Source organism: Salvelinus sp. IW2-2015, unplaced genomic scaffold (genome assembly GCF_002910315.2).
Source record: "Salvelinus sp. IW2-2015 unplaced genomic scaffold, ASM291031v2 Un_scaffold2857, whole genome shotgun sequence".
Classification (NCBI taxonomy): domain Eukaryota; kingdom Metazoa; phylum Chordata; class Actinopteri; order Salmoniformes; family Salmonidae; genus Salvelinus; species Salvelinus sp. IW2-2015.
The window spans coordinates 16,997-27,256 of NW_019944157.1; the positions used below are offsets into that span (position 1 = coordinate 16,997).

General features: G+C 45.5%; 1 pseudogene; it reads right to left on the minus strand.

Annotated features, from left to right (window-relative positions):
• Window positions 1–874: 874 nt before the first annotated feature.
• The window catches only part of LOC112074875 (D(3) dopamine receptor-like), a 15,486-nt pseudogene continuing 6,100 nt past the window's right edge, over window positions 875–10,260 (minus strand).

Consider the following 10,260-nt stretch of genomic DNA (forward strand, 5'->3'; position numbering starts at 1 on the left):
ATATTTGAGCAGGGACTCCCATTCACAGTATTTGGGAACACTGGAGAAGGGATCAATTCTTGCACTAGACAGGGCTCGAAACACCAGAAGAAGGGATCTAATTCTGCACTAGACAGGGCTCGAAACACCAGAAGAAGGGATCTAATTCTGCACTAGACAGGACTCGAAACACTAGAAGAAGGGATCTAATTCTGCACTAGACAGGACTCGAAATGCCAGTGTTTTCAACCTTTTCTGCGTTTGTGTTCCCAGTCGCTGGCAAGGTGCTGCGCAACTCTTGATTAAGTGGTGTTACAACACACCATGTCATGTTTCAGAACACCTCAGGATGAATGTTTCAGTACACCTTAAATCTGTCCCAATACCCTCAGAACCATGTGTTYCAATACTCCAGCAAAGTCAAGGTTTCGTTTCTAAGGTGGTGGMAGCTCAGTTGCCACTAGTTTTTGTGTTATAGAGCACTTCATTTTAACAGTGCACAACCATTTGACCTTTTTGTAAAAAATAAAATACATAGTCACTCACTAGATCCCTAAAGTGCATTCCATCAATGCACATCACAAGAGGTTGGTGGCACCTTAATTGGGGACAAAGGGCTCTGGGTAATTACTGCCCAGGAATGGTATCAAACATATGGTTTCCATGCCATTCCATTTGCTCCGTTCTGGCCATTATTATGAGCCGTTCTCCCCTCAGCAGCCTCACTGATGCACATGTAATGTACTTTAGGAATAGCTTAACAATTTTTTTTCTATGTTCTAAGAATTACTGGTCCATTCTCATGGTCAACATGTTCTCAGTCAAATCACATGGTAGAGTTAATAGAGCTAAGTACATTATACAGATGGTGATAGGCCTAATACAAACAGTAGAGCTACTCACCAAGCACAATGGCCAGCATCTGCGTAGCCTTCTTCTCCCTGTTCTGCATGCTCCTGACTCGATGTTGTTGTTGGCCTGTCAGGGACTGGGAGTGGGGGGCGGGACGGAGTGCCGTGTGAATGCGTCCATTGGTCAGCTCCTTGACCTCGCAGCTCCTCCGCACAGGAATACGCTCTTTCTCTTTGGCCACCTCTTCCTCGGCGCGGTCGTGCTCAGTGCGGCCGCAGGAGGCGTGGCTGATGCTGCAGTAGTTCTGGATGTCCACCGGGGGCAGCAGAGTGTTCTCCACAGGGGCCGTCCGGGGACGCTTACGCCGCAGACACCCTGACAGGAGGTGAGCTTTAGGGGGCCCTGCCGACTCTATACTCTCCTGAAAGGAACACAGTCAGTCACATCTGAAGGTGCTGAGCAATGCCCTTACTGTTGATCTGGTCCATAGGCAAGAATACTGTTGATTTAAATCAAATCAAATGTTACTTGTCACATGCGCCGAATACAACAGGTGTAGACTTTACAGTGAAATGCTTACTTACAAGCCCTTAACCAACAATACACTTTTAAGAAAATACCCCCAAAAAAGTAAGAGCTAAGAATAACAAATAATTAAAGAGCAGCAGTAAAATAAAATACTGAGACTATATACAGGGGGTACCGTACAGAGTCAATGTGCGGGGCACCGGTGTCGATGGTAATATGTTTTACAATTGATAGATAGAGTTATTAAAGATGCATTACTCTCGCAGCATAGAAGGGCGGGGGAGAGGTGTGCAAGTGCAAAATAGACTGGGTGAGCCATTCTGAATAGATGTTCAGAAGAGTCGTATGGTCCGTTCTGGCTTATGTCCCGTGTGGCTCAGTTTGTAAGACTGCATGGCAACTTGCAACGCCAGGGTTTATGGGTTCATTCCCACGGGGGAGGACCTAGATGATATGCCTATGAACTTTTCCAATTATATGTAAGACGCTTCTGGATAAGAGCGTCGTGCTAAACTCGACTTAAATGAGTAAATGTTATGGCTTGGGGTAGAAGCGCGTTGTAGAAGCCTTTCTTGGCCTAGCTGCTACCGGTTACCGCTTGCCATGTGGGTGTAGAGAGAAACAGTCTAGAACTAGAGTAGCTGGGAGTCTTTGAGCAATTTTTAGGGCCTTCCTCTGACACCGCTGGTATAGAGGTCCGTGGATGGCAGGAAATGCTTGTCGTACGCATACCGCTCTGTAGTGCCTTAGTGGTTCGGATGCCGAGCAGTTGCCATAACCAGGAAGTGATGCAAACCCTTAGGAGCTTCGATGTGTGCACCGCTGTAAACCTTTTGGGATCTGAGATTTCATGCCAAATCTTTTTCAGTCTCCTGAGGGGGAATAGGAACTTTGTCGTGCCCTCTTCACGCTGTCTTGGTGTTGCTTGGACCATGTTTAGTTTGGTTGGTGATGTGGACGCAAGCGAACTTGAGCTCTCAGACACTGCTCCACACTACAGTCCAGTCGATGAATGGGTGCGTGGCTCGGTCTCCTTTTCCTGTAGAGTCCACATCAACTCCTTTGCTCTTGATCCACTTGAAGGAGAGGTTTGTGTCCTTGCACCACAGCCGGTCAGGTTCTCCGACCTCCCGTGCCTATAGGCTGTCTCATTGTTGTCGGTGAACCCACTTTTGTTGTCATCGGCAACTTAATGATGGTGATGGAAGTCGTGCCTGGCCAGTGCAGTCCATGAGTGAACAGGGAGTACCAGGAGGGACTGAGCACAGCAGCCCCTGAGGGGCACCCTGTGTTGAGATCAGTGTGGGCGGGTTGTGCGCTTAATTTTACCTACCCTTACCCCCTGGGGATGGCCCGTCAGGAAGTCCAGGATCCAGTTGCACAGCAAGGTTTTTAGTCCTAGGGTGCTTATCTTAGTGATGAGCTTTGAGGGCACTACGGTGTTGAACGCTGAGCTGTAGTCAATGAATAGCATTCTCACATAGGTGTTCCTTTTGTCCAGGTGGGAAAGGGCAGTGTGGAGTGCAATAGAGATTGCATCATCTGTGGATCTGTTGGGGCGGTATGCAAATTGGAGTGGGTCTAGGGTTTCTGGGATAAGGGTGTCGATGTGAGCCATGACCAGCCTTTCAAAGCACTTCATGGCTACAGACGTGAGTGCTACGGGTGGATAGTCATTTAGGCAGGTTACCTTAGTGTTATTGGGCACAGGGACTGTGGTGGTCTGCTTGAAACATGTTAGTATTAAAGACTCAGACAGAGAKAGGTTGAAAATGTCTGTGACGACACTTGCCAGTTGGTCAGCGCATGCTCGGAGTACACGTCCTGGTAATCCGTCTGGYCCAGCGGCCTTGTGAATGTTGACCTGTTTAAAGGTCTTACTGGCTGCGGGGAGCGTGATCACACAGTCGTCCAGAACAGCTGATGCTTTCATGCATGTTTCAGTGTTACTTGCCTCGAAGCGAGCATAGAAGTTATTTAGCTCGTCTGGTAGGCTTGTGTCACTGGGCAGCTCTCGGCTGTGCTTCCCTTTGTAGTCTGTAATAGTTTGCAAGCCCTGCCACATCCGACAAGCGTCGGATCCGGTGTAGTASGATTCAATCTTAGTCCTGTATTGAAGCTTTGCCTGTTTGATGGTTTTTGTCGGAGGGTATAGCGGGATTTCTTATAAGCTTCCGGGTTAGAGTCCTGCTCATTGAAAGCGGCAGCTCTACCCTTTAGCTCAGTGCGAATGTTGCCTGTAATCCATGGCATCTGGTTGGGGTATGTACGTACAGTCACTGTGGGAACGACATCATCGATAGACTTATTGATGAAGCCRKTGACTGAGGTGGTGTACTCCTCAATGCCATCGGAAGAAGTCCAGAACATATTCCCGTCTGTGCTAGCAAAAYWGTCMTGTAGTTTAACATCTGCTTCATCTGAMCACTTTTTTATAGACCAAGTGACTGGTGCTTCCTGCTTTAATTTTTGCTTGTAAGCAGGAATCAGGAGGATAGAATTATGGTCAGATTTGCCAAATGGAGGGCGAGGGAGAGCTTTGTACACGACTCTGTGTGTGTGGTGTAAAGGTGGTCTAGAGTTTTTTTCCCTTGCACATTTAACATGCTGATAGAAATTTGGTAAAACTGTTTTAAGTTTCCCTGCATTAAAGTCCCCGGCCACTAGGAGCACCGCCTCTGGATGAGTATTTTCCTGTTTGCTTATGGYSKTATACAGCTCATKGAGTGCGGTTTTAGTGCCAGCATTTGTCTGTGGTGGTATGTACACAGCTACGAAAAATACAGCTAATCATGAGATACTCTACCTGTTGTTTACAAATATACATAGGCCACTGCCCCGTGTCTTACCCGAGGCTGCTGTTCTGTCCTGCCGATAGAGTGTATAACCCACCAGCTGTATGTTATTATTGTTGTCGTTCAGCCACGACTCGGTGAAACATAAGATATTACAGTTTTTAATGTCCCGTAGGTAGGATCTACATGCTTTCAGTTCATCCCATTTATTTTCCAGCGATTGAACGTTGGCTAACAGTACGGATGGCAAACGCAGATTAGCCACTCGTCGCCTGATCCTYACAAGGCACCCCGATCTCTCAGGGAAATCTCAGTCTCCAGCAAATGACAGGGATGAGGGCCTGTTCAGGTTTTTTGGAGTATATCCTTCCTGACTCATTAAAGAAAAATTATTTGTCTAATTCTTGGTGAGTAATTGCTGTTCTGATGTCCAGAAGCTCTTTTCATAAGAGACGGTAGCAGAAACATTACGTACAAAATAAGTTACAAACAATGCGAAAAAAAGTAACAAAATAGCATAGTTGGTTAAGAGCCGATAAAACTGCAGTCATCCTCTCCGGCACCATATTCGCCATGATCTGGTCCATAGACAACCATACTGTTGATCAGGGCCCGGTTTTCCAAAAGCATAAGTTCATAAGCATAAGATCATTTTATAGGTTCTAAGATTAACTTAGCCTTAAGATGCTTTTGGGAAACCGGCCCTGGTCCAAAGACAACCGCTTGCCCTGGTATTTTTAGATGCAGCTGTTCTGCGTCATAAAAAAAAGAGAACCGGCAAGGCTCAGCGTTATAGCTTCCACAAAGACCACATATAGAGATAAAATGGAATCACTAAAAACCTTGGGAACGATAGAACTTTCATCAGATGACCAGTTCCTTATAAAACATCATGTTATAAACAATACAAGAATTTTATGTTCTTTTGATTCGAAAAGTGCCGTGCCATAATTTATTAGCTACAAATCCTCTGGTTGCTTTATGTATACAATTTTGTGGAACATTGGCGCATAGGAAAATGTCTCCAAATTGGTTCCAGGAGGAAAACTTTTTGGGGAGCAGCACCGTACGCAATCTGTAACAGATAGAAACTCGTCAGATAAACTTTTTGCCTTGAAAATACCACATGTTGTTTTCATTATTTTCCCCTATAATATAAGGGGGATTGGATTCAGACCTTTGCAGTATTTCCCGCCTATAATAAGGGATTGGGGGAATTCAGCCCTTTCATTATTTCACCTATACATACAGGGATCTGATTCACGACCTTTCATATTTCCCCTATATAAGGGATTGAGAGTTCAGACTTTCATAATTTCTCCTATAAATAAGGGATTGGATTCAGACCTTTCATATTTCCCCTGTTAACTAAGGGATTGATTCAGACTTTCATAATTTCCCCTATAAAATAAGGGATTGATTCAGCCTTTCATATTTTCCCCCCTTGTAATAAGGGTATTGATTCAGACTTTCATATTTCCCCTGTTAATAAGGGATTGATTCAGACTTTCATAATTCCCCTGTAAAAAAAAGTGGATTGATTCAGACCTTTCCATATTTCCCCTGTAAAAGGGATTGAATTCAGACCTTTTCATATTTCCCCTATAATAAGGGTATTGATTCAAACCTTCATATTTCCCCTGTAATAAAGGGATTGCATTCCAGACCTTTCATATTTTCCCCTGTATAAGGGATTTGATTCAGACCTTTCATATTTGTCCCTGTGAATAGGGATTGAATAATCCAGATCCTAATTCATATTTCCCCACTAATAAGGGACTGATTCAAGAACTTTCAATATTTCCCGGCTGTAAGAGAGGGATTGATTCAGAACCTTCCTCACTTTCCCATATAATAAGGATTGATTCAGACCTGGGACAATCCAGCTGACCTGACTCTCTGACATTTATTCATGAATTCCACATGTGTGCTGTCCTGATTCCGCCCCACCCTGTCAGGGACCTTCCTGTTCCTCATGTTTCCGCCTGTCAGTCTAAACTTGCGTAATACAGCCGAGCCTCGCAGCACTGTTTACAGGGGGAATAAAGCTTGTCATTTGCTCCATCTTTGAAGTCATTTTGTGATTGGTGTGACAAATAAAGCGGACACCCAGAGCCTGCGAGTTTAGTGGCAGGGACGCGAGGAGAGGAGCCCGGTATCAGAATTCAGATTTTCAGCTCCCTCACAGCCCGGGGGCTAGCCACAGAACTAATGACATGGACACACGCAGCACATACACCCACGCCACCACCACACACACGCCCACCAACACACGCCCACACCACACATACACGCCCACCCACCACACACACGCCCACCCACCCACCCACAACACACACACACACACACACACACACACACACACACACACACACACACACACAACACACAACACATCACAAGCACACACACACACACACACACAACACACACACACACACACACACACACACACACACACACAAGTCATCTGTTTCTATCCATCTCCAGAACTCTTCCTCATACTTTCGAACACACGGTAAAACACAGGAGATTTACAAGGCACACACACACACACACACACACACACACACACACACCACACACAAAAAAAACACCACAACACACACACATCACACACACACACACACACACACACACACACACACACACACACACACCACACACACCACACACACACAACACACAACTGCTCTTACCACTTTTGATCCTGAAGGGGGACAGGTCTCTGTTCTCCTTGGGGGACTCTCCTGCAGACACTTCTCCTGGGAGAGAGAAATGAAGGGGAGAGAGAGGGATTGAGAGAGAGATACAAATGATGATGACTCATCTTCAACAGGTAAACAGACATGAGGAAAAGAGAGAGGGAGAGAGAGATGGGAGAGGAGGGAGAGAGGGGTGGCGAGAGGGAAATATCACACCTGACTCACCCTTCAAAAGGTAACAACTTTTTTTCACAGCAGTCAGCCCAACCCATCTCCTCCCCCACCCAATACCATCGAAACCCACCCACCCCAACCCACCCATCGCCCCCATCCAGCCACAGACCCACTCCACATCCATCCATGCCATCCTAGTAGCTGTTAACGTAGAACCGTGTCACAGGGCCCTCCAACAACTTAAACCGGATTCTCAATATCTTTGCCTGCTGTGTTGCTGATGATCTTGAGGTAAACTCTGCTTGACTCTAATAAAATTAGAAGGTGAGAAAAAAACKACATTCTTTAATACAAAAATAAACAGGGGCTCTTGTCTCCATATCAAATGTTGCTCCAGTTAGCTGGAACTAAACCCYGTTCTAACATTCCCAAACAGCACTCTACTCCGTTAGTTCCCTCATCCCAGATTTCTCCTGGAATGTGAGCTGACTAAACATCCATCCCATAATGAATATGATCCACACCTGGGGTTAAAGACTGGAAATGATCCCACAATCCACCACTCAAATGAAGGATTTGATTTCATAACCCGCATGTCACTAATACAATCCTAGTTATTTGACTTCCCTCCAGATGGTGTTGCTTGGTTACTAAGACAATTATCTGGTAACAATTGGCACTTTTTGGAACAAAAAATAATTTCATGGACTATTTTACTGAATCCCAAATAACAAAATAGTCATTTGTTTAGAATTATCATGTAATTACCATTTGTTTGACAATGTGATTTCTAAGTACATTGAACAAAAATATAAACGCAACATAAAGTGTTGGTCCCATGTTTCATGAGCACAGAGTAATGACATGGACGCACGCAGGCCCGCCCGCCTGCAGGTGCACCTTGTGCTGGGGACAATAAAAGGCCACTTTAAAATTAGCATGTTTGTCACACAACACAATGCCACAGATGTCTCTAGTTTGGAGGGAGCTGACTGCAGGAATGTCCACCAGAGCTGTTGCCAGATAATTGAATGTTAATTTCTCTACCATAAGCTGCCTCCAACGTCGTTTTAGAGAATTTGGCAGTACATCCAACCGGCCTCACAACCTCAGACCMTGTGTAACCATGCCAGCCCAGGAACGCCACATGCGTTTTCCCAAGCCCTTTTGTGGGAGAAAACTCATTCTGATTGGCTGGGCCTGGCTCCTCAGTGGGTGGGCCTGGCTCCCAAGTGGGTGGACCTATGCCCTCCAAGGCCCACCATTGGCTGCACCCCTGCTCAGTCATGTGAAATCCATATACTAGGGTCTAATTAATTAATTTCCATTGACTGATTTTCTGATATGAACTTATCTTGAAATTGTTGCATGTTGCATTTATATTTTTGTTAAGTATAGGTCAAAAATAGACTGTAACATAGTGTGTCCTACAATCTTTCCACCTGCTACCGTCACATCATGGACATGACCGTAGTCACCTCTAGCGTAACGTAAATGACTCTGAAACCTCTAGTGTAACGTAAATGACCCTGAAAACTCTAGTGTAACGTAAATTACCCAGAAAACTCTAGTGTAACGTAAATGACCCTGAAATCTCTAGTGTAATGTAAATGACCCTGAAACCTCTAGTGTAACGTAAATGACCCTGAAACCTCTAGCGTAATGTAAATGACCCTGAAACCTCTAGCGTAATGTAAATGACCCTGAAACCTCTGGCGTAACGTAAATGACCCTGAAACCTCTAGTGCGACGTAAATGACCCTGAAACCTCGAGTGTAACGTAAATGACCCTGAAACCTMAAGTGTAACGTAAATTACCCTGAAATCTTGAGTGTAACGTAAATTACCCTGAAACCTTTAGTGTAACGAAAATACCCTGAAATCTCGAGTGTAACGGAAATGACCCTGAAACTGACTGATCGTGACTGCAATGATCAAAGAAACTCCCCAAGCCTACGGCTCCTCATCACATGGCGCCAGGCCACCTAGACAGCAGAGCGGAGCTCACAACAGCTCCTTGGAGAGGTTTTATCATTGTCACTCCTGTAACTACGCCAACCTAATATCTGGATAATCGCCTCACTCCGTTTCCATGGCAATTGTGCACGTTTTATACAATGGCGGTGGACATTGACATCACCATGACAGATGCCACTTGTGACATTGGCTATTCATGAGTGAAATGTTGACGTGAGCGTCACATTGAGCTTGCTAGCTTTTCTATAAGGAAACCCTTACATTTGACATTTTACCAGACGCTCTTATCCAGAACGACTTACAGGAGCAGTTAGGGTTAAGTGCCTTGCTCAAGGGCACATTGGCAGATTTTTCACCTAGTAGGTTTGGGTATTCGAACCGGCGACCTTTCAGTTACAGGCCCAACACTCTTAACTGCTAGGCTGATGCATGCATATGTGTTTGTGTGTGTGYGTTGTATGAGAGTGAATGCACTCACTTCCATGTTCATTTGCACAGTCACTGTGGGACCATATGGCTGTGTTCTCACCGCGGAGGGCTGGGCCGAACCTGGCTGGACCTTCCCGCTGCTGGCCTGGCGGAAGGCGATCCTCTTCCTCCTCTTCCTGAGGAAGACGTAGATGCGGACGTACACCAGCAGGGTGACGATGAAGGGCAGGTAGAAGGACACCACCGACGAGTAGATGACAAAGTCAGGGTTGGAGATGGAGCACACCGTCGGGTCGTCTGAGAGAGGAAGAAGAAACCCACGGTGAGGAGAAAACCACTGTGTTCAAATGACTAAACAATACACATCAACAACACGTCTCTTTTCAGCACCGCTCGTACGGCCTTCTAGCAAGATAACTGTAGTAAGTGTCATCTGTTATTGACACACTTCATTTAAAAATGTTTGATACACATTGGTAAAATGCTACCTGCTCAAACCAGGTAGCATTGATACATTTAGTTAAATCTCCACTTAAATCCATGGGTTGAGAAGCCTTCCATACCCTGAAAATTGGCCCGTTTCTATTAGTGGTATTGACCCCTTGTTGTGGAGTATGCAAATTGCACGTTAGCTCTGTGTTCATTCGGACGTGATTGAACAGTGTTTGCTCCGGATCAATAGTGCATACTTCACCACACAAGGACCCTAGGAGGGAGACTGACTGACTCCTCTCCTTCCCAACCTAGTACTACAACCAAACCCTGACTGGAGCTCCTCTCCTTCCCAACCTAGTACTACAACCAAACCCTGACTGGAGCTC